Source organism: Durio zibethinus, chromosome 25, assembly GCF_047325235.1.
Source record: "Durio zibethinus cultivar Kanyao isolate XHJ-2024 chromosome 25, ASM4732523v1, whole genome shotgun sequence".
NCBI lineage: Eukaryota > Viridiplantae > Streptophyta > Magnoliopsida > Malvales > Malvaceae > Durio > Durio zibethinus.
In genome coordinates, this window is record NC_143186.1 from 15189501 (window position 1) to 15217001 (window position 27501).

Sequence of the window (27501 nt, forward strand, 5' to 3'; positions counted from 1 at the left end):
AAAATCTATTAAATTATTGAAAAATTTCATAAATCAATTTTCAAAGAAACTATTTTTATCCTACTAAACTATTAAAGAATTTACTTTTTAAATTAAGTCATATTATTGAGAGACTTAATAAAATTCTCAAATTTTTTATATAAATATTTTTACAATAAAATTTCATCAAAATATTGAGAGATCTACTTCAAAATAAGTCATATCAAACTATTAGAAGATTTTACTAATTTTTTTAAATAAAATATATTAATAAATCCGACGACGGAATCTCTTCATAATGGGACATTAGTCTCCATGAATACTTTTGAGGTCAAAGAATTATTTTAAATTATTACCAAACTATTAGGATAATTTTAAGATATATTTTTAATATTAAATTATCTGATAAATCATAAATATGATCAAGGCTTAGATAATCTGAAATCTAATTAATATTATCCTTTGGACAACGTTGTAGGGGTATTATAACTTTCTTCGCATGTAATCGTACTCCTGAATTTAAACTATAATTTCGTAAATCAGATTTGATCAGTTGACTAATTATACCAAAACAAAAAAAATTGGTGTCGATTCCTCTAATTTATGTCTAGCGCTAGGTCTACGGATCTATACATTATGACAACGAAGCATAAAACAACTCTCATCCATTGACTATCATTGTGGATATTTGGAGGCAGTACTATCTTTATTGAAGGTTCATCCTTTTGATGACTGAAGCACTCTAGGATTAAACTTCTAGGTACAAGAATGTCTAATGGTCTTGCATTCGCAAATACTTGAAAAAAAAAACTCCCATTGTTTGGCAACTTATCTTAATAGCATAAACTCTTTGAGTGTGAGATTTAGTGCGAGTCAGAGATACCAACCTTAACAAAATTTGTTAGCATTGTTAATGCATTGCTATTCTTGGATAATCTGTAGCAATTAATACAAAAAAAAATATGCCTAATCTATTGATGAATTGCTTACTATTGTTGGATTTGCAAATACTTCCAATGAAGTGCAACCATCTATGCACACACCTTCCATGCTTGTTACAAGCTCAGGCACTGATTTAAGCCACTTACAATCTGACAAGACTAGAAAACGAAGCTTGGAAAGTTGATTAAGTATTACAGGTTGGCTCATGAAATTATTACTACTATGATCTAGACTTTCCAAAAAAGATAAACAGCAAATATCACTAGGAACAGCCCCTTCCCAAAGATTGCAATCACTTAGATTCAACACTTTTAAAGATCTCAGACCTGACAAACGAGGCAACGTTAGAGCCATGGAATCCATACTTTCGCTTTGCAATACCTTGAAAAGAGAAGGCAGATTTGGTCGTAATTTAGATGGTGGTCTTTTGCAACCCTTTGAACGACAAGACTTTAAGATTTTTAAATTGAAAAATGAAGGATGGTGGTTTTCTTATGGCAGTTTTACTTAAATCAAGCTCCTCCTATAATTCTACATGCTACAAATTCTCTGGCAAATTGTCTACTCTAGAACAGCCTAAGAGATTAAAAGTTTTTAGACATTTACACCCATCTATGCTGCTTGGGAGACTGGAAAGCTTTCTGTAATTTTTGAGATTTAACAAAACTAGATTGCTCACACTATAGCAAAATGGTGTTTTAACGACAGCTTTGTAGCGGCTTTTCACTTACAAATGTCGCTAGCTTTCGTGTTTTTATAAAACTTCGAGCGTTTATTATCCAAACGCCACTAAATATTCAAATAACGGCGTTGTTACTTATAAACACCACCCAAGACTTGATATTAGAGGCATTTCTCGACTAAAATGCCTTGAATATTTTTTATTAAAAGTTTCGATGAATAGTGAAGGTGTATTTTTGGCAGACAACGCATTCAATAATCACGTCATAAAAAATTGTATGAGATTAATGAAGGCGTTGTCTACAAGAAACACCTTTAATATTTAGACTAAAAATTTCTCAGGCTTATTAATTTTTTTTTTATTTTTTTGTAAAAATTCATTCAATATCAAGGTTATCAAATTGTTGGATCGTACGGATGTTTACCATAAGATTATTGGTTCGATCCGTCATTTATCTTTTTTTTAGGTTTAGGCATAGATTATTTGTTATTGATTAGTCTAGGCATTTTCTTGGCAAAAACGCCTTCATCAATTGGTTTAAAAAAATTTTCATAGAATATTGAAGGCGTTTTTCGTGGAAAGACGCCCTTAATAATCGATAACAAAAATATGGACTCGATTCTTGAAGGTGTTTTTGGCCGAACTCACATTCTATAATCCAATCAGTAAATTATTTTTTTTTTGGATTTTTAAAGGCGGTTTTATAAGAAATGCCTTCAATATTTCATAGACAAAACTTGGATGGGATGTTGAAGGCGTTTTAGGCTCCAAACGTCTTTAATATTCCTAACGATAAATTTTAATTGTCGGATTATTGAAGGTGGCTATATCCAAAAATGCCTTCATAAACATTTTGTTGGGATATTGAAGGCGTTACTTGTAAGAAAATGCCATTCATAATCCATTTGATTAATTTTTACTTGGTATTATTGAATATGTTTTTTGCCCAAAATGCCTTTAATATTCTAGACAATAATTTCTTGGGGGGATTATTGAAGGCGATTTTGGTAAAAAATACCTTCAATGTTTTCTGTTAGGAGTGATTAAAGGCGTTTTCTTGCTAAAAATGCCTTAATTGCATCAAAAAAACATAATTGATACTTTATATGTGAAGTCACTTGTAGGTTTATGCCCAAAAAAACGTTTGCTGTCAATTGCATATTTATACGTAGAAAACATTTGGTTTATATATCTGATACTATGAATTATATTTTGGAATTTGCATAATGAACATTGTTGTGTTTCAAAAAATTGACCACACATCTGAAATTAAAACTGATAACGTTGCCATATTAATATACTTTTATGAAATAATCGTACTCAGTAATTTAATAAGTACACATAGTGAATTCATATTAAGTATAACAATAATATTAAACCAATACTCCCAATGTACAAACTTAAAGTTTCCATTCAACATGGCATGTTAAAAACATTATAACAATTTGTTCCATATATATTTACATTCAGCCAACAATGTCTAACCTGAAAGTTTATCAACATTGATAAATGGCAATACATTATCACACCATTCTTTACAGACTTCATCTAGCTCCTCTTCCGTGAAGCTTTCTTTATCCTCCCACTCAAAAAAATATATCATAAGTAAATGGTAAGAAATGAGAACATAATGTATCATTTTATTTTTTGAATATATAACGAGTTTATGAAATTTATACTAACCTTGAATGGTGTGGTCATAAAATCATGTAACACTATCTCTCACATAAAATAAATGACATAATATGCATATTCAGTATTACCAGGTTAACGAGGTACCTGAAAGTTAAATTGAGTCAGTTTAGAAAATATTTATTTACACAAACTCAGCATTAAAAGAATAAATTTGACATTTACTAATACTGACACCTATTTCGATTTCTTTATCTTCTTATTGAATGCAGATATTACCATAAATTGAAAAGAAAACAAATTAGTGGGAACATAAATAAAATTTCTTATGAAGAAATAAAACATATATAATATAATAAAGTATTGTAATACCTCTTTATAAAAGTTTAAATATCGGGGTTAGGCATCGTCGTTGGATTAACTGAATTAAGAAAGTATGGCATTAAGGATTTGGTGTCAATCACAATATGCACCCAATGACGACTGTAAAATAATAACAATAATATACTCAGAATACGTAATAGATCATAGAATGGAGTAGGTTGGAGTAAGTAAGGTTGGAATATAGCTTACTGTACATTATACATGAATAAATAATAATCAACCGATCTTTTCATGCATAAGATCACATGATTAGCACGATACACGACTGTGCCACTCTGCTCACTAATGAAGTTGGGGTCAATGAATCAAAATCTGTTCGTCAACTTCTCCCCTTCAACTCTCTATATAAGAAGTTACACGATAACAATCAACACTACTGGTTGGTATTACACCCTAATACTAACTTACTACATATTGAATATACATATTTGTATTTATAAGCTAATATCTTATAAGTAATGATTTCAACAGCTGATAATTCATCAATTTCACAAAATTCTTTCACCTCATCCACACCAATGAAAGAAAATGATTGTTTATCAAATAAGTCTTCTTCAGACTTAATGGATATGAAGTTTTCGTTGGTATAAATCTCCAACGAATATTTTGTTAACTCATCCATGGAAGCTTGGGCAAGGTTTAGACTTTGAGTCTGTACATCCTTCTACAATATTTAATGAAGTATAAGTATTAAAACCAAATCAATCAATATAACAAACAAATTAATATTCAAATTATAAATAATATCATACTTCTTGAGTGATATCGGATGGTGGGATGGCTTCCTTACTTGCAACGAAAGCTTCTCATACGGGGACAATGCTATCAGGTTAGGGTATTGGCATAACCTGCTGCATTGCTGCCAACATGGACTCCAAAATAGCGAGTCTTTGTTGTTGGTCATTGTGGCATTGCTCCTAGTCATTAATTTATTGCTGTTGTTACTCAATTATTACTTCATATTGTGCATTTCTTATTCGTGGAGTTTTTGGTTGTTTACCAAAATACGTTGGTGGTAAGACAAATTTACCAACCCCACAAACCCGACCAGGCTTTTCTTTAGCACCTAATGCTAAAGACAAAAGATCTTCATCATACTGGGTTGCCAATTTACTGGATTTTACTTTGATAGCATAATTATCTTGAAAGACAATAATAAAAGGGGCTGTTAGAACAAATCTACACAAGCTAGTATACACTCATGCATACAATCACAATGCCAATCATACATTATAGCAAAAAAATAGTTATACATACAATCTTTTTTGCCATTTCCTCGGTTGCTTCATCCGCGAAGGATCCATCCTTCCGTAGATGTCCTTGTTTCTAGACATCCCATCTAAAAACTTTTGTGTTTGATCTCACCGATTTTTACTAAATTACTGTAAAAAAAGAATCAAAATGTATGAAATTAATGTTCATAAATATTCATTAATGAGTATAAAATAATTGTGCGAATACATACAAGCTCATACTTTGTAGTTGCATATCCTTTTCTTGCTGTCTGATGGTGATATTGTTGTTTGGCTTGAATGTCCAGATGTTGTTCTTTGATTTTTTACAAAATCAAGAAATTACGTCAATCACATATGAAGATCAAAGGCGATATTGCATAAAGACTTATAAACTTAGACTAATTTGGTAATGGATTTACATACCGAGAAATATTCTGACAGTTGATGTTGAACAAAATTTATCCAATCTTAAACACTTATGACATCTGCATATACCGTTGGTGAAACAGGCAAAACATCACCTTCACCAGTCAGCAGTAAAATATATTAGGTTGTCAATATGCTTTTAAAGTCTCTGAAAGCTTTTCCAGTAGATTGTAACACAATCTTTTTACACTCAATTGGGACATCGAACTGTTATTAAATAAGTTAACACAAATAGTATCAACACATTGAATTTTAATTAAATGATCATATAACAAATTTTACGAAATAGTTAAATAAACATACCACAACGGACTATCATATCTCATCCTTTAGATCATCAAAAACTTGTCGTCAATCGATGTACATAATTGAAATCCTCTGACGGATGATGGCTCCAATATAAGTAACCATCTTGGCAGCTCTTTCCGACATAGACTGCCCACTTTGATTGAAGTCAATATGAATTTTTATGTCAGTCACTTTGATTTATTTATTTGGGCCTCTTCCCTTTCTTTTTTAACCTACACTTCTTTCTTCTGCATGTTCATTAGAAGGAGAATGATGTTGTTTGGAGTCCATATTACCTGCAATATTGATCATAAGTATACGAATTACACAATATGACCCTATAAATTGATCATTGTACTTAATTTAATACAACCAATACCATACTATGTATAGAAACAGCATTTAGCACACCATTCAGCAATGTACTCATACACACCCTTCGACAAACCATTCAGAAACATCATTCAGTCCCCATTCAAACCCATTCAGCAAAATAATATCAGACAATAAGGTTCAACAAATCATTCAGCATGAAATATTATTCAGATCTCTAATATCATACAATACCATTCAATAATACAATAACAGTCAATAAGGTTCAGCAAACCACAATATTTAATGCGTACTACATAAAAATAGCATACTTGCAATATGAATAAAATCTTGGATGACTATGCTGATGGTGATGTTAATGAAAATATATAAGCGCATATGTCAATAATAAGGAACTAAAAAAACTAAAATTTGACTATTGAAGGCGTAAATAATACAGTAAACTAAAAAAAAAAAAGACTTATCGGTTAAAACAAAGGTTCACTGGGTGATTTGTGGAAAGTCAGTGGCGAGGAATGGGAGAAAGAAAGCAATGGTCTTCTAGAAATGTGTTTAAGGGTTTGGTTTATTTGGTTGAATAACGCAGCTTTTAGTCATCCTGTGTACCAGGCCTTTGCAAATTCCTATGTTCAAGGCAGGGAAATGAATATAAAATTAATTATTGAAGGTATTTCCATGGAATAACACCTTCAATAATTATTTGAAAATTTTATTAGAGATTATTGAAGGTATTTTTTACAAAAAAGATACCTTTAATTATAAGCCTTTAAAATTGTCCAATCAACTTATTAAAGGTATTTTTTTATAAAAAAAATACCTTTTATAATTCTTAAAAATTATAAAAGGTATTTTCAGTAAAAAATCGCCTTCAATAATTATGGATTTTCAAAGCTTATAACAATTTATTAAAGGCGGTTTATAATAAAAGATGCCTTTATTAATCCGTAAAAATTTTTTGAGGAAAATTATTGAAGGCATTATTTTTTGCTACCGCCTTTAGTTATTATCTACAAACTATGATAGTAATTATTAAAGGCATCTTTCTTGGATGTACGCCTCAATAACAGTGTTAGAATTTATGTGGCGGTATATAGAAGGTATTTTACAGTAGAAAATGCCTTTAATAATTCTCAAAATATTAAAAGAATAAATTTTGAAGGCGTCTGTTATTAAAAAATGCCTTCACTAATAGATTACTAAGTTTAAAGGTATATTGAATGTGCCTTTTCTAATAAACGCCTTCCATTACCATCGTGGTATATTGAAGGCGATTTATAATAAAAGACGCCTTTAAAAATTCACGAAAATTTTTTGAGAAAAATTATTGAAGGCATTGTTTTCTGCAATTGCCTTCAGTTATTATCTACAAATTGTGATAAGAATTATTAAAGGCATCTATCTTAAATATACGCCTTCAATAATAGTGTTAAAATTTGTATGATGATATATATAAGGCATTTGACAGTAGAAGATGCCTTTAATAATTCTTAAAATATTTAGTGGGAAAATTTTGAAGACGTCTGTTATTAACAAACACCTTCACTAATGGATTACTAAGTTTAAAGGTATATTGAAGGTGCCTTTTCTAATAAATGCCTTCCATTACCATCTTGGTATATTGAAGGCAGTTTATAATAAAAGATGCCTTTAAAAATCCGTGAAAATTTTTTGAAAAAAATTATTGAAGGCGTTGTTTTCTACAACCGCCTTCAGTTATTATTTACAAACTGTGATAGGAATTATTAAAAGCATCTATCTTAAATATATACCTTCAATAACAATGTTAGAATTTGTGTGACAGTATATAAAAGGTATTTGACAGTAGAAGACGCCTTTAATAATTTTCAAAATATTTAGTGAGAAAATTTTGAAGGCGTATGTTATTAATAAACGCCTTCACTAATGGATTACTAAGTTTAAAGGTATATTGAAGGCACATTTTCTAATAAACGTTTTCCATTACCATTTTGGTATATTGAATGCGGTTTATAATAAAAGACGCCTTTAAAAATCTGCTAAAATTTTTTGAGAAAAATTATTAAAGGCATTATTTTTTACAACCGCCTTCAGTTATTAGCTACAAACTGTGATAGGAATTATTAAAGGCATCTATCTTAAATATATGCCTTTAATAACAGTGTTAGAATTTATGTGGCGGTATATAGAAGGCATTTGATAGTAGAAGACGTCTTTAATAATTCCCAAAATATTTAGCAAAAAAATTTTGAAGGCGTCTGTTATTAACAAATGCCTTCACTAATGGATTACTAAGTTTAAAGGTATATTGAAAGTGCCTTTTCTAATAAATGCCTTCCATTACCATCGTGATATATTGAAGGCATGTCATAATAAAAGACTCATTTAATAATCCAAAATTTTTTTTTGAGAGAAATTATTGAAGGAGCTGTTTTCTGTAACCGCCTTTAGTAATTAACTACAAACTGTGATATAAATTATTAAAGGCGTCTTTGTTGGATATACGCCTTCAATAACAGTGTTAGAATTTGTGTGGTAATATGTTCAAGGCGCTTATAATATATTTAAAAAATATATAGGAGGTAATTATTGTTAGCATTTTTTGTTAGTAAATGCCTTCCATAATCCTGTCTAATAAAAATCTTTCCAAACTTAGCGCATCCAATCACCAACTTCAAGCTTCATCTTTATTATTATACTACTTCTCTTTTCAAACCAAGTACAATTTACTTTCCCTTTCCTTTCGCTTTTAGTACTCGAGTATTATCTTTTCGAACTTTATTTTAACTATTCATAACTTATTGACTTTAGCTTTTACTTCATTCGACTATTCCTTCAGCTTTTGTAATTCACGATTTTCTTTTTGGTGAAAAAAATTTCTACAAAACCCACATTATTTCACCTTATATCAACCCCAAGTACAAATACTCTTGGGTACTGTCTACGTTAGTAGCAGAGTTTTAACAATCATAATATCTGGTAGCTGATAAATTACTTCACAACAAGAAGTTTTCATTTGTATAAGTATTGGTTTTGTTATTATCTTTTGTTTAAAACATAGTAAACTATGCAATTCTACATGTTCATTTTCATATTAATTTTTTATATACATTTGGTCTGATAATGTAGCAAGTAATAAATGGATAAGAGTTGGATGCAAAAGTCAAGATTAAGTCAAGAGTACAGAGATGGAGTGGAAAATTTTCTTAATTTTGCATTTGAGAATACAAGTAAAGGTAATATGATATTATGCTCATGTGTAAAATGTGCTAATATTGAGTGGCAAATGTGTAAAGTTGTTTATAAGCATTTAATTTGTATTGGATTTCTATCGGGATATGTTAATTGGTATTTTCTTGGAGAGTCGTTGTTTATGAGCATTAAATTTATATTGGATTTCTATCGAGATATGTTAATTGATATTTTCTTGGAGAGTGTATACCTTCAAGGTCTTTCACTACAGTTTCTTCAACATCAAAGGCTCTCCATCACCAATATGATCCCTTTATAGCAGATGACATTGAAGGCATGTTACGAGATGCTTTTAACATTCATAACCAAAATTTTCATAATCTTTCTCCCCAAAATAAAGGATTTAATCAGTTTAATGTTGAAATGCATGAATTTGGTGAACCTGGGATTGGTGTACATGACCAACAACCTAAAGGAGAAGCATATAAGTTTTATAGGTTGCTTGAAGAGATGAATGAAGAACTTTTTGAGGGATCAAAGCATTCAAGGTTGTTTTTCTGTGTTTGTCTTTTGTACTTGAAATGCTTATGTGGATGGACGGAAAACTCTCTGACTTTATTATTACATTTTATGAAAAAAATGTTTCTTTTTGCAAAAATCCTTGAATCTTGTAAGGAATCAAAGAAGATGATCAAGGATTTAGGTCTCGGATATGAGAAAATTCATAGTTGTCCTAATGATTGCATGTTGTATTGGAAGGATAAAAAAAATAAAAAATCTTATCATTTGTGTGGTATTTCTCGTTGGGTCGACAAAAATCTCGATGAAAGGTTGAATGATGATGGTGATGAGGTATGTGTCAAAAAGAAGCCTATTAAGGTTTTACACTATTTTTCATTAATACCAAGACTTTAATAGCTCTACATGTTTTCCAAAACTACAGATTCAATGATGTGGCATCATGAGAAGCAGACGGATAATGGATCATTGAGGCATTCTACATATTCTTTGGCATGAAAGTCATTTCATTCTAGGTTTTCAAACTTTTCATCTGATCCTTGAAATGTTATGCTTGGACTGGCATTTGATGGATTCAACCTGTTTCAAATAATGAGTACTTTTTATAGTACTTGGCCAGTTGTATTGATTCTTTACAATTTGCCACCATGGATTGCTATGAAGCAATAATAATTTATATTGTCTATGATAATTTTTGAAGAAAAAAGTTCGAGTAATGATATAGACATCTACTTATAACCTTTTATTAAAGAGTTAAAGCAATCATGGGAAAGAGTTGAGACCTATGATGCATCAAAAATAAAGAACTTCAATTGCATGCTGCTTTATTATGGACTATCAACGATTTTTTTGCATATGCAAATTTATCTGGTTTGAGTACAAAGGTTCATTTTGCTTATCCATGTTGTGTTGCATAGACATGTTCGATGTGGTTACATAATGATAGGAAGTTCTGTTATATAGGACATCATCGATGGTTAGATGATAATCATCGATTTAGATTAAAAAAATATCTCTTTAATGGAATTAAAAAGTTAAAGAGATCGCCTTTACCCATTAGTGGGTCTAATATCTTGTTAAAGTGAAAAGATATTAATTTCACATATGAAAAAATGACTCCATCAAGAAAAAAAGTGAGGGACATCTTTGAAGGTATCTGGCCTTATATTACGTAAGTTGGTGATAGCCATACAAAAGTTGGTTTTCTTGATGTTCAAAGTAATGAAGAGGATGATAAAGTAGATGACCCTAATAAGTATGAGTTGTGGAAAAAAAAGTACATTTTGTGAGTTACCTTGTTAAGAATATAATTTATTACGCCATAACCTTGATTTGATGCACATAGAGAAGAATGTTTGTAAAAATTTTATCGGGACAATTCTCAATATGAATAGAAGATCCAAAGATGACTTAAAGAGTAGGTTTGACCTAGCTGATATGAGGATTCACCTAAACTTTCATCCGATATTGCTTCCTAATGACAAATATCGATTGCCTGCTGCTTGTTTTGAGATTTCTAAAGTCGAAAAAGATGTGTTTTGTAAGGTTTTGAAAAATGTCAAAGTTTCAGATGGCTATGCGTCAAATATATAAAGATGTGTGAATATGAAAGAGCGAAAACTTTCTTCATTGAAGTCACATGATTATCACATTTTGATGTAAGAATTACTTTCAATTGCTTTACGCTCATCAATGTCAAAGCAAGTGACTTCTGTGGTAATTGAATTAAGTAACATATTTAAATCTCTATGTCAAAAATGTATGAATGTGGAAGAGCTTGACAAAGTTCAAGATTGAGCCACGATTACTTTATGCCATTTAGAGAAGATCTTTCCTTCAAACTTTTTCACTATTATGATGCATTTGGTTATCCACCTTTCATATGAAGCAAAGATCGGAGGGTCGATTTATTATCGATTGATGTATCCTATTGAAATGTATTATTTGTTAATAGATTAATTACGATTTTATTAATTATCAAGCCAATCTACTTAAAATAACATATGACTAATGTTTTATGCTATAGGTTTTTGGGGAGGTTAAAGTCTTATTGTTATAACAAACGCTATTCAGAAGGTTCTATTGCTAAAGGATATTTAGCAGAAGAGTGTATGACATTTTGTTCTCATTATTTGGAAGATGTTGAAATGAGATTTAATAGACCTTCGAGAAATGTTGGTATGCAGCATACATACTCGACCTACAATTATCTTTTTTAAAGTTTTGGATAACCCATAGGCAAAGCTGAATTGGTGGAGTTAGATGATAAATATTGGGCACATGCACATCGATATGTTCTTATTCATCATGACTCAATTGAATCGTTTCGTATGTAAGTTGTTTAGCAAGGAAATTATTCATTACATTAGGCATAATTTATTGTGTTTTTTTTTTAGTGTTAATACTTTATCATGATGCTTTATAGTGAGTATAGAAATAGTTTGAGAGATCTTGCACGTTATCGACAATCAAACCTTCGAGAGGTTGATAAGTTGTTCGCTGAAAACTTTCATGAATGGTTAGGAGCAACTGTAAGTAATGCCATACTTCCTATTATTTTTTATCTACATAGAATGCTTATGGTGATTATAACATTAATAACATATATATATTTATTTCAATTTTATAGGTTTAGAGTGGAAGGCTTGTTAGTGAAGAGGTGAAGTGTCTTTCATACGATCTGAACTGGATTGTGAAATGATACAAAGGTTTCATCATCAATGGATTTAGATTTCACACAAAATTCTGTGAGAGATTTAGAAGTACAAAAAATTCAGAAGTTGTTGTAACTTTATCAACTACTAGCTATGCTAGTGCTAGGGACACAAACCCTTTAGAGGGAAACATTGACTATTATGGCATGATTAATGACATCATTGAGTTGGATTATTGTGGCAAGTGAAAAGTTATCTTATTTCGGTGTGATTAGGCAGATGTGAATAGTGTGAGGGGTCTTAAGAAAGATCAGTACAGATTTACACTTGTGAATTTTTCTCGATTAATTCACACTGGACAACAACTCATCGATGAACTTTATGTATTTTTATCTCAAGTCAAAAAAATATTTTACTCTGAAGATATAAAAGAATTGGGTTGGTTTGTTCTTTTGCGAAACACACCTAGAGACTTATTTGATATGGGGTTAGATACCAAAAATGATGTTGAACATGGAACTGAATGTTATCTTTTTGCTGAACAAAACTTGGATAGAATATCTCCAGTACTTATGCTCAGTGGGTCTGCGAAGATGTTACTAAAGACATTTACGAACTATGATTCCATGCACCTATAATTCGAGTGTTTAAGATATAATGTAGTAAATAATAGTATGTAAATAATGTCACATTCGCTATTGTATAATTATTTTCTTTTAAATCATACATTATATTTTGATTTAATTAAATCGAAATGTTTTTTATATGTCATAGGTTTTGATTTCTTAAATTGTTTATGTCTTTATATATCTTCTAAACTAACATTTTTTCTACATTCGCTTTTATGATGTAAGTAAGCTACAATACGGAGAAGTAGGTTGAAAAGAAAACATATCAGAGATATTAGTTTAGAACCGTCTGTGACACCTGTAGATATTGGCTATGGACTGAATCTTTTAGAGGTAAATGAACGTACTATTGGATCTAACTCTGTCACTTCTAACCCTTCAATTGATATTGGATCTGGCAATACAGGATGTCTAGGTTTAGATAGTACCCCATAAATTGATTATGCTTTAAATTTGAATGCAAGTATGATATACTCCAATTTTATAATTCGAGTATAATGATAAAAGTATTATGATTTTACAAATATATTTTATATTTGTTGCAGTTGATAATAATGGTTAATGGAGGACCAGAGGTCGGACAACTTTGAAGGAATTGTTTGCTCTATCTCCTAACTAACGTATTGTAGTGTCTATAAACTCTGATAGGCAACCAATTGGTGAAGAAGCCCAACTATTGGCTAGATTTCTAGGCATGCTAGCCCGTAATGGAATGAAATTGCCTATTCATTATGAAACATGGCATAATATTCCAAAAGAAGTTAAGGCCGATGGTTAGACTTTATTGAAATATTAGTATAATTAATTAGATATATTCAAAATTTTTATTTTACATTTTGTTTACTTATTGAAACTTTTTTATTGTATTATTACAGTCAAGATTTGTACTTCAAATACCAACTTCATTTGTGCTTAAGTCATTGGGAAAGAAATGAAAGATTATAAGCATAGTTTGAAGAATAAATATTTCGATCGAAATACTACTGTAGAGGCGATGATGCAAAATCTACCTTGTAATGTGATTAGATGGTACTATGAACAACTGGTTAGATTTTAGTTCTAAAGAAAAGGAGAGGTACTAGTTTATAACTTTGTATAATAAAATTAAATGATGAAAGTGTTTGATGGTTTCAGTTGGTAATATTTGTATTTTTATCATATACGTAATTATTTTTTATGACAGGAAAGAGAACAGATTGAGATTGGTAGCAGAAAGCAACAAAAATATAGCCACACAAGTGGATCAAAAAGTTTTGCAAGAAAGCAAAAAGAAATCGTAAGTTTATGATAATTAACTTATTCCAATAAATGAACTTTTTCTGCCATTAAAAGGTAAATATGGAAATTAACATTTATTGTTATGTTTTAATAGATTTGATTGTTTCGATACATGATATTAAACTTATCGAAAATTTTAAACTTAGTTACACAGATGATATGTATGAAAAGTTACTATTTACGTATATTTACGCCTTTATTATCTAGTTGTTGTTATTGTTGTATTTTAACACTTTTGATAACTTCAATACTTGATATTAAGCTTGTCCGATTGATTGGTTTCTATGGTTGATATGGGAAAAAAAGTTGTCAGTTATGGATGTTTGGGAATATTTTTGCATATAAAAGGCAAATATACAAATAAAATTTTGGATGCCTTTCAACATATTGAATGGCTTCAATCCTTCATATTAAACTGAGAGAAAATAATTGAATTTGGTTTCCATGATCGATATATGTAAAAGCCCAAAATGCTTTTATCCTTTGCGTATATTTAAGACTATTGTGTTGTTACAGGGCCAAAATATAAATAAAAGGAGATTAAAGTTATTCAAAATTTTGATACTTGATTGACAGGATTAATATGCATAAATAAGTTACGATTGATATGTATCTTATCAAATAACATATATTTTTGTATAGGAGAATGAGATAGGCGGTACAATTAGACGTGTGAAACTTTTTCGCATAACACACACAAAAAAAAGATGAATCTTACATGAATGTCGAACACAAGAAATTGTGATAATTTGTATCATCTATTTTAACATAAAGTAAAAATTAACTCTTTTTAACATATAATAATTAATCATTAAACTTGATAGTTGTATATGACAAATTCACAGGAGAAAGTAGCATCTGAAGGTTCTTTCAACATGCAAGAAATGAAAATCGAATATTCATAGAAGTTGCTGGAAAAGAAAGGTATGAACGGGTCCGAGGCCTTGGATTGGGTCTGAGGCCATCTGCCTATTATAGACATAACTCTCCGTAATTTACACTCTCAGCAAGTCAGTCTTCGCGAGACATTTCAATATTAAGAGGGGAGTTGCAAACTATGCAATAACGTTTTCAACAAATGACAGAAGAAAGAGAACATGAGCTTGCCAAAATTAAAGAAGAACGTGCTAGAATGGAGGTAGAGCGTGCAAAATTTCAACAGCTGCATGATTGATTCGATCATCTTATGAATTTTGTGCAACAACAATTTCAGGAAATGATCTTGCTGCTCCATCAACTCATGTATTATATTTAGTAAATATTAAAATTTTTAAATAAAAAATAAGCATACAATGAAGTGTTAAAAATTGTATGGTATTATTTAGTAGGTTGCTGAGCACGCTAGTAACCAAGGTGAAAAATTTTCTTCATCAATTGGTAGCTAGCAAAATGTATGTAATAATCCATTTCATACATTTTAATTTTTTATTTAGTTAATGTATTTATCATATTTGAATGTTATTATACTAATTATTAAACTTTGTATTAATTAGATGTATATTTAAATGTGAATGAAGTTAATATTAATTTCAGTTTTTGAATTTAAGCTCTTTACTGAAAATAAAATTTATTATAAGAAACTAAAAAAAAAACATTTTTACATAATGGCGGTGTTTGCATTAGGCAATGCCGCTAAATGAATAATTTAGTGATGTTTGTAACATAAAATGCCACTATAAGTAGCGGTGTTATTTCTAGCAAACGCCACTAGTTAGGTGGCATTTTTTTTATAGAAAAGCCACTAAAGCAACGGCGTTTTTCTCATAACAATGCAACTGAATTAACGGCGCCCAAAAGATACGAACGTCGTAAATATTGAGGCATTTTCAGATTTAAACACCTCTAAAGTAAAGGCGTTTTCTGTTATAAATGCCGTTAATGAAACAACATTTTTCTCATAAAAATGTAACTGAAATAGCGACGACTAAAAGATACAAACGCCGTTAATATTGAGCCATTTTCAGATTCAAATGCCTCTAAAGTAACGGCGTCTCAAAGATAAAACGCCGTTAAAATGATGGTGCTTTTTATATAAACGATGCTAATATTGAGGTGTTTTTTCGCAAATGTTGCAACCTTATAGTGACGTTAATAAACGCCGCTAAACGAGAAAAAAAACATCGTTAAAAACCAAAATCCCTGTAGTGTCAATTGTCCAATTGAAGAGGGAAGTTCTTCAATTCCTGTTCCATCTAAATAAAGTTCCTTCAAACATTCCATTTCCCCATCAATTTCTAGGAACCTTTGAAGATTTGAGTAGCCTGAAAGAATTAATGATTCAAGAGATTTCATTCCAATTTTGGTTGGAAGACTTCTAAGACTTTTGCAGTCTCTTAAAGTCAAAAGTTTAAGCTTCTTTAGAACTCCTATGGATGGATGAACATCTATAATTCTGGTACAACCTTCCAAAATCAAACGTTCGAGATTTGGGGCCATTGTTAAGTCCCGTGTCTTGATCAGGTTTTGGGAGCCTTTGAGGTTGACCAATTTCAACTTATATAATGGCACATGAAAACAATAATAAATTACAGAGAGAAAACAGGAAACACAAGACAAGTCATATCTTATTCAGATTATTGATAATTCATCTCAAAATAAGAAAAAAGAAAAACATCAAATAAAGTAATTCTTACTATTTTTCCCTTCCATAGTTGTAGAATGCGGCTATATGGTACAAGAAGTGCAACCAGGCTGTCCGGTTGGAAGCTTGAAGGCAAGGATTTTAAAAGATATCCATGCCACTCAAAAAGCCGTAACTCATTGGAAAGGTACTTGAGATCATAAGAATTCGGGAGATAGAAGACTTTCAGCAATCTCAACTTTTTCATCTTCAAGAAGGCATTAGCACTTAATGTCAGTGATTTTGGTTCCTTTCCAACCAAGGGTAAAACAAAAATGAGCTTCCAAATATACAAAGCATTCAACACCGAAAAAACTGGAATTAATAGTCACCAACACATATATCTATCCATCATTTTTTGAAAGACTAATGTGTTTTATTGATAAATTGCACACATGCAACATTGAAAAAATAAACATGAAAGCATTTGTTGTTTTTTCACAATAAAATAATAGGCATAAGTATAAAAAAGCTCTTGAACTAAAATTAAATAATCATCAAAGCCCCTATCTTTTTATTACAATCAATTAAATCTTCAAACATTTATTTCACCAATTCAACTTTTATTAGATGAAAATTGGTTAACTGCCAATAACAATTTCCATCCAATTAAAAGCTCACTTGGGTGAAAAATAGATATTTAAGGATTCAATCAGAATAGATGTTTAAGAGCTCAGTTGGATGAAAATAAATGTTTAAAGGCTCTATTGATTGAAATAAAACAATAAGAGTTTGGATTATTATTTAATTTTTGTTAAAGGACCTTTTTATATTTAAGTCTAAATAATAAAAAGATAAAAAAAACAAAAAATAAATAACAAACAAGAAACAAAAGGCAAATAACAAAAAGTAAATAACAAAAACATCAAGTAACTTTTTTTAAAAAATTAATACAATCAATTTTTCAACCACCTGATTTTAATTTTTTAATGGTTATGCTTTAAATTTCATTAGTTATTTAATGATTACATATGACTCCTCTTCAATTTGACTAGTTTGGTTCTAATAGTTGGAATGAGAGGATGACATACATGAAAGGAGAGAGAACTATTATATTTATTTCACATCCGATGGATTTTCCCATGTTAAAAAAAGAAAAGAGCAAAAGAGTGTAACCTGTGCCAAAATATTATGTTCTAGCTATCACGAGTCAATAATAACAACAACAATATAAATATACATAGATACATGTGTTTGTATGTTTTTTCACCTTTTATTGTCGATGAACATGCCTTCAATCATTTCCATAGCCTAAAAATAAAAAAAGAACATAAGAGGACACAAAATAAATGTTATAAGTTATATGATAAAACTCGTTTCCATAGATACAAAAAATAAAAAAAGGTAAAAAAAAAAGGATTAGAGGACACAAAATATTGAATGGTGTAAATTATATGATAAAATTTGTGAAACCTTACATTTACGTATATGATAAAATTTGTGAAACCTTACATTTATGATTATCATTCTTAGGTTTAACATTATTATAGTCCGTTGGTTGAAAGATAATGAATAAAAAAATTTTAAATGAAAGTGATTCCATGAAACTAAATGCTTATTTATACACATCCTATAAGTCTTATTAATATTTGTAATCAACAAAAAGATATATTTTAAATGAAACACTTAAAAAATATAGTGAACAAAAATGCTGGTCTTACTCAAAATATTTAAAATGACACTTTATAAATATAATATATTATATATATTAAAAATATAAATTATTATTATATCTTGTTTTGAGAAATATAAATAGAACCAATCATGTCATTTTTTACTAGTATTTTTATTTTCCCTTTTCTAATGCCGTGTCACAAAAATTTAATTGCCATGTCAATAGTTTTTTCTTCAGTTTTTGTTATAAATGATATGATCATGTTATATCTTACAAATGCTGCTTATTCTCTCTTTAGATTCTAACTTGAAACTTTTAAAATAAAACTTTAATTAAATCTAATGGTTGGGAAGAGTTTTCTTGATATATATATTTATTTATATATTTCTCATTGTTTAGGCAGATCATTGTTTTTAACAGCCATTTGCCTTTCGTATCATTTCTATTTCTTAACTAAACAAAATGTATAAACCTTATAAGATAATTCAACACAAAGAGTAATGTGGGGGTGATTTCATAAAACAAAAGTATAGTGACTTAAAATAAGTTAATGGTTAATTCGTGGATTTACCTAATTAATATATGAAATTTAGGATTAATGTCATAATAGTAACTGAACATGTTGAGCATAATATCTAAATAAATAAAAAAATATTACGCAAATTGTTATGGAATGAAAAGTGTTTTTTGTTAGCACATGATAGACATCTCTTTCCACCCACAATCTACAACGTTTTCCAGGTTCATCCAGAGATTTTTACCTAACAATTTTTCTTCCCATCTCCTGTAGCAAGTCATGCATCCACAATTTGTTATCTTTATCAACTGTTACAAGAGACTTCTTAATGAGAACATCTATTCCAGTATCCAGGAATAACTCACAACCATCCAATACTTTTATGACAAAATCTTTCTCCTCCTTATTGAAGATGCATGCTATATCTAGAAATATATTCTTTTCCATTTCATCTAATCCATCAAAGCTTATTTGAAGCTTGTAGAGAATTTCTTTATAAGAATCTCTTTTAAGTCTTTCAATTGCACTTCTCCATTGAGCTGTATCTCTTCCACACAAAAAAGAACCCAAAACTTCAAGAGCTAATGGAAGGCCGTCAGCATATTTTATAACATGTCTAGAAAGCTCAACGAAATCATCATTTTTTGACATTGTATTACTATTGAAAGCTTTCAAACTTAAGAGACGAAGTGCTTCATTGGCATTCAATGCTGTCAGCTTATACAAATCATCAATTCCATAGGATCGCAGTAAATGTTCATCTCTAGTTGTTATAATGATTCTGCTCTCTAATCTGAGCCAATTACGCCTTCCAACCAAGCATTTTAAGTATTGTATGTTATCAACATCGTCAACTACAACAAGAACCTTTTTGTGACATAGCCTATGACTAATCATGGCAACTCTTCATGAACATTGAATAAATTGAAACCTTCTTCCAATAAGTTCTGAGAAAGAAGTTGTTTCTATAAAGAAACTAGTCCACATTTCTCTGAAACTTCTCGAACGTCGGCAAGAAAGCTTTTACTTTCAAAATGAGGTAACATTTGGGTATAAGCAACTCTTGCTAGAGTCGTTTTACCAATGCCACCCTTGCCACAGATCCCTATGATGCGAACATTGTCTTCCCTAATGTCCATCTTCGAATGTAACTCTTTCAAACGTGAATTAACTCCAATCAATTCATCAAAAAAATTGAATATGTTTGACAAAATTTTGCTAATATCTTTTTAACAATGTCTCCAATAAATTCTGATTCATGCCTATAACCACAAAAAAAAAAAAAAAGACAAATAGTTTGCTAATTGAGAAATTAACAGCTAATGAAAATTACTGCGATGTTAAATGAGCAAAGAAACTAAGGCGTCAAAATATAAAGGCATAATCTTTTATCCAACAAATTTATGATAACGTTAAAGATTTTACGTTTATCACTGCACTTATTTATTAGTAGTCGAAATACAATACTAATGTCTTTCAGGTTACAAGTATTTATGATTTTATTTTAGAGTTTAAATTATAAGTTGTTTTTTAAACTCTAAAAAGGAAAAGACTCATACGAAGTTCTATAAGTGAAGTTAATGAAATTTTTTATTAAAGATGAATAAATAAAAATTAAAATCAAAAATAAAAAATCAAAATCGATAAATTTGATCACATAAATCAACCATGCAAAATTTGAATAAATTTTGATATATTTATTAAATAGATATTTTTTGTAAAAATATTGATAAAATTTTTATAGTTAAATAATATCAATCAAATTTAAATTATAAAAAATATTTTTAATAATTTTTTATACATTATTGATCTTCAAATTAAATTTTATTAATTTATCGATTTAAATTTTTTATTAAAATTTTTATTTAATCATTTCTAACAAAGAATTTTACAAACTTCACGTATAAAACTTTATATAAGTTTTGTCCATTGTACAAATAGGTTAAAAACGACAACATATTTTATTTTTTAAGTAATTTTTTTTAATATACATTAAAGTTGTTGTGTCTCTTAATTAACTTCTAAAAACTCAACATTGATTAAATATTTTTTCTTAAAATATATTAAAATCATCCAAATCCATTCTCATTAACTAAAACCTTGATTAAATTATGAGACAGCATTGTTTTAGTGAGCCCCTAAGAACTCACTCTTAGGATGATCCTAACATATTTTTAAGCTCCTTTTGTTTTTTTATAATAGAAATTGGGAGCAAACACAGGGCAAAAATATAACAGGGCTTGTATTCATAGAAAGTAGAGAAGAAAAGAATGAGTTACCTGTTATTTAAATGCCATCCTTTGTCATTAGCCACTTCAGTTAAAGCAATTCTCCGCCTTTGGGTCTTGTCTTTGTTTTCCTTGTATCTCTCTTCATGTTTGACAAAGGGTTCTTCAACTTTCCCTGTCTGTTTTCTCTAATCAGATGGATCCACATCATAGAAAATTGGGAAAATTTTATGTCCCTTCTCGTTTTTCTATTTGACAATCTCAGCGAGCTCTTCCAAGCACCAACCTGAAAAGGCATACGTTTCTGAAAAAACAATTACTGAACACCATGATTCTTGAATCACTTTAAACAGTTCGGGTGCGATCTCCTGTCCAGCCTCAAGCTTTGGATCATCCCTGAAAGTGACGATTCCATTTCTTTTTAAAGCAGCATATAGAGGATCAGTGAAGTTTTTGCAGGTATCTTTACCTCTAAAGCTTAAGAAAACATCATATTTATGTCGAGAAATAGAAGAAGATGATGAAGATGATAACGACAACATAAGGAGGAGGAGGAAGAGGAAGATATCTCAATCTGGTGTTTGAAATAGTTCTTTTTTCTTCTATCAGAAAATAGCCCAATACCCACAGAGAAACTGGAAATAGTAAAGAAATATTAAGTAAGAGAACAGCAGATCAATTTCCAAGGAACGAAATAAATATTTCACAACAATTTTTCTCGACATTTCTCAACTTTTTTTTTAAAAGCGTGTAGTGGTGTAATTTTGAGTCATAGATTGGCTATAAATCCAGGAAGATCCGAGAAGCTGAAGGAGTTTCGGCCGCGTTGACTACTGTTTAACAAAATAATAAAAATAATAGAAAGAGTGAAAAAAAAGAGTGGGGAGTAGGGCGTTCTCCAAAGAAATTAACGCCTCATGACCAGTGGAAAGAGATTTCTACCGTCATGTCATGTCGTTATCTAAAATCTTTTTCTCATCCACCGGCCCAACTGACCATACAAATCGTGTGTACTGTCAACTTGATTTTATTTCAGATTTTATGTTTTCTAATATTGTTGTTTTGCTTTTATTTTTATTATATTGCAACTGAAACTCAACGTTACAGCAATATTAAGTTACATTTGGATAAATGATATGATTAATTATGATAATATTAAAAATAATAATAAAATTTATTATAATTGTGATTAAAAAATTATTGTAATTGTAATTAAAAAAATTTAATAAAATATTTACACTAATTTAGTTTTATTAAAATTAATATTTGATTCAATTAATGGTATGCCACAACGTATCAAAGTGTGATGGAATCCAAACGGTTATCTAGTGTTTTCATGAACATTTGGTGACTTCAGCGACACAACTTCCAGTCAAACTTGAAGGAATAGTAGTTGAGTTTCACATGAAATTGTGGTGATTGGTGACATAGATCTTTTTGTTGTAGCGGAACTGAAGGCGCAGCCAGATCGAATGTTCTGATCTGAAATCTATTACTGCTTGGCAAACAAAAATCTACCTGCTTAATGAGTACCCAAGTTCATCCAAGATAACGCAATCCTAAGCAAATAGTTAATAATGTTCTGGAAACATAACATGACAGGGCAGTTTTTTTTATGTTTTTTGGTATCGCAAACAGAATAAAAAAAAGAAATACAAAAAATTTAAACCGCAACTTGCTGAATATCACTATTTAAAATATCTGCAGCCAGCATGAATGCTAAGATCCAGGTCTGTAACTTATACAAGCTTTGATTGTAATGTAAAACAAAAAAGCCGGGAAAAAAAAGGTTTGCTACCTAACCATGGAGGCTAGGATAGATCCACGCCAGCTTGTTGAGAGTGAATTCTCCGAATTTTTTAGATCGGCTACCCATTCGTGGAGAATGGGGTGCTCTACTGGCCCAAGGCTGAGCAACATGCTGGGGTTAAGGATCACATTTTTCAATGTAATTAAGCCATTCATGCCCCCTTTGATCACAAGCGATGCGTCTAGACTTGGAGGGCAATATGGACGTTCAATGTAAGTTTTTATAAATATAGTAATAAATATTTCTTTGGTTAATGTGGGATTTATACTTCACATATATAATGTCATTTCTTCTTTTCTTTTGTAAGCTGTAAGCTGTGATGTTTTAATTATTTTGTACCCATGTTCGTATTATTGTGTAGAGTTTAATTATATGAGAAATTCACCACTCTGATATGAGGTCTTATAGATAAAATCTTAAAAGTGAGATAATAAGAGAGTATAAAGTTTAAACATATGCAACAGATACTTCCATTGCACTAAAACATGGTTAAACAAAAGTCATTAATACAAATAGAACAGAGAGACAAACTCTTCTAGACATCATTTTTAATGGCAGAACTGTATCCACTTTGATCATCATAGTTCTTAGACCACAGCATCACGCCTCCATACTCGGCAGAACCTTTGATGGCAGGAAGTACTTGAGAAGTAAGATCGGATACAGGGATAAAGCTACCGGCAACTGCCTCAGGTGATGCCGGAAGTCCTAAGAAAATTTTGGTAGCAGGAACATCAGTTGTCCATTATTTCCATGCATCTTCTAGGTTTGTAATATCCCCGGCTGTGTATTGGCATTGAGGGTTGTTGTCAAATTATACCCAAACATAGTCAAAAAGGCCAGTCTTAAGAGCACACCCAACCCAAAAATCAGGGAATGGACACCGAGGAGCCGCTGTCAAGTATACTTTCTTGGCGCGTTTGCTGTACCTGGAAAGGTACCTTGCAAGATCATCACAATGTTGGTTTGTTCCTCCTTCAATGTCAAAATCAATTCCATCCAAGACAGCGTCACCTAGAGGACGAGAGGAGGATCGTCCCTCCAAGTAATTGTTCCACAAATAGGTCGCAACCTGTCTAGCATCCTTGGATGAGGCAAGTTAATAGCTCCCTGCTCCTCCTCCAAGCGAAAGCATTACTTTAATTCTTTTTGCTTGACATGATTTAATGTCAGAGCTTAAACTAGAACATCCATTGCTATAAGGATCGCAATGACCAGCAAGGTTGATCATGGGTGTCTGACCCTTGCCGAATGTTGGAAGCAAAGCTATGATCTCAGAGTCATAGTTGCCTGTGTCACACGTCTCTGCCAATGTGCCCTCATTTCCATTCTGACCCCAGTAGATTGCAATGCCACCGGTATCCGTACCCGCAACTAGCATCATTATCACCAAGCTTGTGAATGTAAGTGAGATTGCGGACTTAATTGCCATCTTTCTTTTCTCGTTTGCTAGTGTTTGAATTGTTTATGGTGCTTAGTATTCACAAAAGCATCCCTTTTATAGGTGATAACGGTAGGTTCTGTCTTCCTGGAGAATAGATGCCGTTGCTTGGTTCCAATAGTGTCTGGACTAAATTTGATGGATGTAGATTAACGCAGATGGTTTATCAGAAACTAAATATATTTTCAAATCTTTGAGTGAATGCTCAAATATGCATGAAATGATTTGTTTTTTAAGCATTGTTTGCTACTTTGGTAGCTTATTATTGTTTCTTTTCCTTGGAATGCTTGTTTCTTATGAGTGACGACCATTATACATGACTCATTAAGGAAAGAGGACAAAAGCTAGAAGCACAATAGCCTAAGCATATGTAATTCCTAACACATTACACATTAGGTTAACTCTGATAATATTAATTTAAATTATTAATATTATAATTGATTAATATAAATGATAATAATAATATTATTAATATGATATTAATAATAATTAATTGTCTATTATAAAAACTAATACATTTCAAAATTATTTTTATATTAGAGGGACTAAAATGTTTTAAAATCTAATATTTTTTAAAAAAATTCTCAAAAAATTCAAAATATTTTTTATATTAAAGTGACTAAATTTTAAATTTTGTACAAGTATAAAGAGTAAATTTTAAGTTTCAGGTGAGTATAATGACTAAATTTTAAATTTCGTATCAGTATAGAAATCATTTATATAATTTAATAATTAATGTTATTCATCTAACATGTTAATGTTTTTAATGACAAAAATTAACTGAATTAGTAATTGAACTAAAATTATCAAATTAAAATAGTATAATAACTAAATTTTTATGAGTGACAATATAGGGACGGAATTCCAAATTTTCACAAATATATGGACCCATGACATAATTTGACGAAATTAAATGCAAAACCGATCATATATATATGAGGCCTATAAGCAACAGGAACTAAATAAATACTATATATAGTATTTCTGCTGATATGTTCTTCATGAAATTTAGAGCATCTTCTTAGGGTAAAAAGGTAGACAAGCATCTCCTACAACCTTATAATAAATCTCAATGCCATAAGAATGCTATTTCCTTTAATGAGTATTTTGTTTCCAAATCGGAGATCTTTAGAGCATGCTCATGAGCAGGAACTCATTTTTGTACATATTGAAATTAATTCAGGTTAGGACTTGCACTTTATCTTTTATTGTTTCATGATATCTGCTTTGCTTTGGAAACATGAATTGGAGACACTGAACATACTAGTTAAAAAGAAACATAATATCCATTCTTTTCTTTTTTCTTGGCAGCTTGTCATCATTGCATTGTTGACAATGACAATGTTTCTTAGGAGTGAGATGAATATTGATGTCTTTCATGCAAATTACTACTTGGGAGCAATGTTTTACGCACTTTTGACACTTATAGTTGATGAATTTCCTGAGGTGCATACAACTGTTTCAAAACTCTCAATTTTCTAAACAGAAAATGTTGTGCTTTTACCCAACTTGGGCTTATGCAATTCCAGCTATTGTTTTAAGGATTCCTATTTCATTTATTCAATCACTGGTTTGGACATCTATTACCTATTATGTCATGGGATACAGCCCTGAAGTTTGGAGATGAGTTTCAAAGGCATTTAGTTTTATCTAATATAGTATACCTGAAAGAATTTATGTTGGGTTTCTTTTCTTGTCCTTTTTTTCTTCAGGTCCTTCCCCCAGTGCCTTATGTATTTTGCTGCGCAAATAACATCGGCATCCATGTTTCGTTTCTTGGCCTCCGTCTTCCAAACTATGGATTGTTCTGTAGCAGTTGGTACTCTTGTACTTTTCTTAGAATTGATTTTTTGCGGCTTCATCATCCCATAATGTAATGTTCTTCTCATTTCCACTTCATTTTCTTTCCAGGATTCCTTAGTAAGAAAAAAGGATGATTTAATCATATTCAATTGGTTGAAGCATCCATGCCAAGCTGGTTGAGGTGGGCATTTTGGGTTTCCCCTCTCACATATGCAACAAAAGGGCTTTCCGGCAATGAATTTCATGCTCCAGGATGGCAAAAGGCAATGAATTTTCCATCTCATAATTAGTCATCATGCCAATCACCCACATTTAAATTCTTGAACACCATTAATAATCTCTTATTCTTGTAATATATGTTAAAGTGATTTTATTTGTTAGGGCCACACCATGGTTATCCGTATTGTGTACTTATTTCTAGTTAGTTTTTAGCAGTTGAGTTTTAAGTTTCATTACTTTCAAGCAAATAGCTGTTGAGCATTTGGAGCATATAGCTCAGACATTTGATTTCGGGCCAGAAAATATATAGCCTTTGTTCAAACTGGTATGATCACTTTGTCCTAAAAAATGTAAGTTTTCTAGCTCTTTTTCCTGGTATATTGCCATACATTACAATTTTTTAGCCCTTAGCAATGTGGAGACTCGCACTTAACCTACGAAGTATTGTTTGCTTTGACCTAAAGATCTTATGATTTTGTTCCTCAAAAGGTCCCTTACAAGTTTAAAACTTGCCACCAAGTCCAACCACAGAATCAAGATTACACAAAACATTAGGATTTTAGAGGCGACTCCCCACCGTGTAACACTTAGTGACTTCTATGATGTAACATTAGTTCCTGCCAACTGGTGATAACTCTGATACCATTTGTGGAGACCCGCACCTAACCCGTGATGTATTATCTACTTTGACTCAAAAATCTTATAATTTTGTCCCATAAAAGACACCTCACAAATTTGGATTTAGATCTTTACATATATATCATGCCTTATCCATATATTCTTCTATTTACAAACAATGCTTAGATCAGCACAATTCATGACAAGGAACATTCATATTGTATTTTCTTGCATTTTGTTTTGCTATAAGGAAAACTATATTTAATTTGATCCAAGATAGATGCCACTAATGGATGAAATAGATGAGAAGGTGATTTTCTACTTTATCTACATCTTGTTATACTTTTTTGCTGGTCATGGACATGGACAATTTTTCTATTAGTTTGCTTATAACATTTTGAAAATTGTTAATCATATATGAAGCTTTTTAATGGTTAACCATATAATCTTTGAGAAAAAAAAAAAAAGAGAAGGGACTAGT

General features: G+C 30.6%; 3 pseudogenes; all 3 read right to left on the minus strand.

The window, feature by feature from the left end:
• Positions 1-575: 575 nt before the first annotated feature.
• LOC149511675 (TMV resistance protein N-like) lies at positions 576-16612 on the minus strand (annotated as a pseudogene).
• Positions 16605-21954, minus strand: LOC111276224 (disease resistance protein RPV1-like; annotated as a pseudogene).
• Positions 21955-23442: 1488 nt separating this feature from the next.
• On the minus strand, positions 23443-24535 carry LOC111276514 (hevamine-A-like; annotated as a pseudogene).
• Positions 24536-27501: the final 2966 nt, after the last annotated feature.